The sequence below is a fragment of the Calliopsis andreniformis genome, unplaced genomic scaffold, assembly GCF_051401765.1.
Source record: "Calliopsis andreniformis isolate RMS-2024a unplaced genomic scaffold, iyCalAndr_principal scaffold0015, whole genome shotgun sequence".
NCBI classification, from domain to species: Eukaryota; Metazoa; Arthropoda; class Insecta; order Hymenoptera; family Andrenidae; genus Calliopsis; species Calliopsis andreniformis.
In genome coordinates, this window is record NW_027480428.1 from 9389041 (window position 1) to 9395040 (window position 6000).

Genomic DNA, 6000 nt, shown 5'->3' on the forward strand with positions numbered 1-6000 from the left:
TTCACTCTACGGCGTTGCTCCACCAGATCGAATAGTTAGTGCCTTAGAAGTCAACGCCAGAAGCATAAAATACAATATAAATACAACAGCTTTTCCATCGTATAAAACGAATAATTGCAACCAGTATGAAACTTATGGTCATTTCTACTTTCCGAGCAACCTAGGCTTCACCCTAGGGCGTTGCTCCAGCAGATTGAATAGTTAGGGCCTTAGAAGTCAACACCCGAACCATAAAATGCAAAAAAAATACAACAGTGTTTCCATCATATATCAGGAATAATTGCAACCAGTTTGAAAGTGATGGCCAATTCTACGTTCCGGGCAACCTAGGTTTCACCCCAGGGCGTCGCTCCACCAGACCGAATAGTTACGGCCTAAGAAGTCAACGTCAGAAGCATTAAATACGATATAAATACAACAGCTTTTCCATCGTATAAAACGAATAATTGCAACCAGTATGAAACTTATGGTCATTTCTACTTTCCGAGCAAGCTAGGCTTCACCCTAGGGCGTTGCTCCACCAGATCGAAAAGATAGTGCCTTAGAAGTCAACGCCAGAAGCATAAAATGCGATATAAATACAACAGTTTTTCCATCGTATAAAACGAATAATTGCAACCAGTATGAAACTTATGGTCATTTCTACTTTCCGAGCAACCTAGGCTTCACCCTAGGGCGTTGCTCCAACGGATTGAATGGTTAGGGCCTTAGAAGTCAACGCCCGAACCATAAAATGCAAAAAAAATACAACAGTGTTTCCATCATATAACAGGAATAATTGCAACCAGTTTGAAAGTGATGGCCAATTCTACGTTCCGGGCAACCTAGGTTTCACTCCAGGGCGTTGCTCCACCAGATCGAATAGTTAGTGCCTTAGAAGTCAACGCCAGAAGCATAAAATACAATATAAATACAACAGTTTTTCCATAGTATAAAACAAATAATTGCAACCAGTTTGAAACTTATGGTCATTTCTACTTTCCGAGCAACCTAGGCTTCACCCTAGAGCGTTGCTCCAACGGATTGAATAGTTAGGGCCTTAGAAGTCAACGCCGGAACCATAAAATGCAAAAAAAATACAACAGAGTTTCCATCATATAACATGAATAATTGCAACCAGTTTGAAAGTGATGGCCAATTCTACGTTCCGGGCAACCTAGGTTTCACTCCAGGGCGTTGCTCCACCAGACCGAATAGTTACGGCCCAAGAAGTCAACGCCAGAAGCATAAAATACGATATAAATACAACAGCTTTTCCATCGTATAAAACGAATAATTGCAACCAGTATGAAACTTATGGTCATTTCTACTTTCCGAGCAAGCTAGGCTTCACCCTAGGGCGTTGCTCCAACAGATTCAATAGTTAGGGCCTTAGAAGTCAACGCCCGAAGCATAAAATACAATATAAATACAACAGTTTTTGCATCGTATAAAACGAATAATTGCAACCAGTTTGAAAGTGATGGTCATTTCTGCTTTCCGGGCAACCTAGGCTTCACTCCAGGGCGTTGCTCCACCAGATTGAATAGTTAGTGCCTTAGAAGTCAACGCCAGAAGCATAAAATACAATATAAATACAACAGCTTTTCCATCGTATAAAACGAATAATTGCAACCAGTATGAAACTTATGGACCTTTCTACTTTCCGAGCAACCTAGGCTTCACCCTAGGGCGTTGCTCCAACAGATTGAATAGTTAGGGCCTTAGAAGTCAACGCCCGAACCGTAAAATGCAAAAAAAATACAACAGTGTTTCCATCATATATCAGGAATAATTGCAACCAGTTTGAAAGTGATGGCCAATTCTACGTTCCGGGCAACCTAGGTTTCACTCCAGGGCGTTGCTCCACCAGACCGAATAGTTACGGCCTAAGAAGTCAACGCCAGAAGCATAAAATACGATATAAATACAACAGCTTTTCGATCGTATAAAACGAATAATTGCAACCAGTATGAAACTTATGGTCATCTCTACTTTCCGAGCAAGCTAGGCTTCACCCTAGGGCGTTGCTCCAACAGATTGAATAGCTAGGGCCTTAGAAGTCAACGCCCGAAGCATAAAATGCAATAAAAATAGAACAGTGTTTCCATCATATATCAGGAATAATTGCAACCAGTTTGAAAGTGATGGCCAATTCTACGTTCCGGGCAACCTAGGCTTCACTCTAGGGCGTTGCTCCACCAGATCGAATAGTTGGTGCCTTAGAAGTCAACGCCAGAAGCATAAAATACAATATAAATACAACAGTTTTTCCATCGTATAAAACGAATAATTGCAACCAGTATGAAACTTATGGTCATTTGTACTTTCCGAGCAACCTAGGCTTCACCCTAGTGCGTTGCTCCAACAGATTGAGTAGTTAGGGCCTTACATGTCAACGCCCGAAACATAAAATGCAATAAAAATACAACTGTGTTTCCATCATATAACAGGAATAATTGCAACCAGTTTGAAAGTGATGGCCAATTCTACGTTCCGGGCAACCTAGACTTCACTCTACGGCGTTGCTCCACCAGACCGAATAGCTAGTGCCTTAGAAGTCAACGCCAGAAGCATAAAATACAATATAAATACAACAGCTTTTCCATCGTATAAAACGAATAATTGCAACCAGTATGAAACTTATGGTCATTTCTACTTTCCGGGCAACCTAGGCTTCACCCTAGGGCGTTGCTCCAGCAGATTGAATAGTTAGGGCCTTAGAAGTCAACGCCCGAACCATAAAATGCAAAAAAAATACAACAGTGTTTCCATCATATAACAGGAATAATTGCAACCAGTTTGAAAGTGATGGCCAATTCTACGTTCCGGGCATCCTAGACTTCACTCTACGGCGTTGCTCCATCAGATCGAATAGTTAGTGCCTTAGAAGTCAACGCCAGAAGCATAAAATACAATATAAATACAACAGCTTTTCCATCGTATAAAACGAATAATTGCAACCAGTATGAAACTTATGGTCATTTCTACTTTCCGAGCAACCTAGGCTTCACCCTAGGGCGTTGCTCCAGCAGATTGAATAGTTAGGGCCTTAGAAGTCAACACCAGAACCATAAAATGCAAAAAAAATACAACAGTGTTTCCATCATATATCAGGAATAATTGCAACCAGTTTGAAAGTGATGGCCAATTCTACGTTCCGGGCAACCTAGGTTTCACCCCAGGGCGTCGCTCCACCAGACCGAATAGTTACGGCCTAAGAAGTCAACGCCAGAAGCATTAAATACGATATAAATACAACAGCTTTTCCATCGTATAAAACGAATAATTGCAACCAGTATGAAACTTATGGTCATCTCTACTTTCCGAGCAAGCTAGGCTTCACCCTAGGGCGTTGCTCCACCAGATCGAAAAGATAGTGCCTTAGAAGTCAACGCCAGAAGCATAAAATGCGATATAAATACAACAGTTTTTCCATCGTATAAAACGAATAATTGCAACCAGTATGAAACTTATGGTCATTTCTACTTTCCGAGCAACCTAGGCTTCACCCTAGGGCGTTGCTCCAACGGATTGAATAGTTAGGGCCTTAGAAGTCAACGCCCGAACCATAAAATGCAAAAAAAATACAACAGTGTTTCCATCATATAACAGGAATAATTGCAACCAGTTTGAAAGTGATGGCCAATTCTACGTTCCGGGCAACCTAGGTTTCACTCCAGGGCGTTGCTCCACCATATCGAATAGTTAGTGCCTTAGAAGTCAACGCCAGAAGCATAAAATACAATATAAATACAACAGTTTTTCCATAGTATAAAACAAATAATTGCAACCAGTTTGAAACTTATGGTCATTTCTACTTTCCGAGCAACCTAGGCTTCACCCTAGAGCGTTGCTCCAACGGATTGAATAGTTAGGGCCTTAGAAGTCAACGCCGGAACCATAAAATGCAAAAAAAATACAACAGAGTTTCCATCATATAACATGAATAATTCCAACCAGTTTGAAAGTGATGGCCAATTCTACGTTCCGGGCAACCTAGGTTTCACTCCAGGGCGTTGCTCCACCAGACCGAATAGTTACGGCCCAAGAAGTCAACGCCAGAAGCATAAAATACGATATAAATACAACAGCTTTTCCATCGTATAAAACGAATAATTGCAACCAGTATGAAACTTATGGTCATTTCTACTTTCCGAGCAAGCTAGGCTTCACCCTAGGGCGTTGCTCCAACAGATTCAATAGTTAGGGCCTTAGAAGTCAACGCCCGAAGCATAAAATACAATATAAATACAACAGTTTTTGCACCGTATAAAACGAATAATTGCAACCAGTTTGAAAGTGATGGTCATTTCTGCTTTCCGGGCAACCTAGGCTTCACTCCAGGGCGTTGCTCCACCAGATTGAATAGTTAGTGCCTTAGAAGTCAACGCCAGAAGCATAAAATACAATATAAATACAACAGCTTTTCCATCGTATAAAACGAATAATTGCAACCAGTATGAAACTTATGGTCATTTCTACTTTCCGGGCAACCTAGGCTTCACCCTAGGGCGTTGCTCCAGCAGATTGAATAGTTAGGGCCTTAGAAGTCAACGCCCGAACCATAAAATGCAAAAAAAATACAACAGTGTTTCCATCATATAAAACGAATAATTGCAACCAGTATGAAACTTATGGTCATTTCTACTTTCCGAGCAACCTAGGCTTCACCCTAGGGCGTTGCTCCAGCAGATTGAATAGTTAGGGCCTTAGAAGTCAACGCCCGAACCATAAAATGCAAAAAAAATACAACAGTGCTTCCATCATATAACAGGAATAATTGCAACCAGTTTGAACGTGATGGCCAATTCTACGTTCCGGGCAACCTAGGCTTCACTCTAGGGCGTTGCTCCATCAGATCGAATAGTTAGTGCCTTAGAAGTCAACGCCAGAAGCATAAAATACAATATAAATACAACAGTTTTTCCATCGTATAAAACGAATAATTGCAACTAGTATGAAACTTATGGACATTTCTACTTTGCTAGCAACCTAGGCTTCACCCTAGGGCGTTGCTCCAACAGATTGAATAGTTAGGGCCTTAGAAGTCAACGCCCGAAACATAAAATGCAAAAAAAATACAACAGTGTTTCCATCATATATCAGGAATAATTGCAAGCAGTTTGAAAGTGATGGCCAATTCTACGTTCCGGGCAACCTAGGCTTCGCTCTAGCGCGTTGCTCCACCAGATCGAAAAGATAGTGCCTTAGAAGTCAACGCCAGAAGCATAAAATTGGATATAAATACAACAGTTTTTCCATCGTATAAAACGAATAATTGCGACCAGTATGAAACTTATGGTCATTTCTACTTTGCGAGCAACCTAGGCTTCACCCTAGGGCGTTGCTCCACCAGATCGAAAAGATAGTGCCTTAGAAGTCAACGCCAGAAGCATAAAATGCGATATAAATACAACAGCTTTTCCATCGTATAAAACGAATAATTGCAACCAGTATGAAACTTATGGTCATCTCTACTTTCCGAGCAAGCTAGGCTTCACCCTAGGGCGTTGGTCCAACAGATTGAATAGTTAGGGCCTTAGAAGTCAACGCCCGAACCATAAAATGCAAAAAAAAATACAACTGTGTTTCCATCATATATCAGGAATAATTGCAACCAGTTTGAAAGTGATGGCCAATTCTACGTTCCGGGCAACCTAGGTTTCACCCCAGGGCGTCGCTCCACCAGACCGAATAGTTACGGCCTAAGAAGTCAACGCCAGAAGCATTAAATACGATATAAATACAACAGCTTTTCCATCGTATAAAACGAATAATTGCAACCAGTATGAAACTTATGGTCATCTCTACTTTCCGAGCAAGCTAGGCTTCACCCTAGGGCGTTGCTCCACCAGATCGAAAAGATAGTGCCTTAGAAGTCAACGCCAGAAGCATAAAATGCGATATAAATACAACAGTTTTTCCATCGTATAAAACGAATAATTGCAACCAGTATGAAACTTATGGTCATTTCTACTTTCCGAGCAACCTAGGCTTCACCCTAGGGCGTTGCTCCAA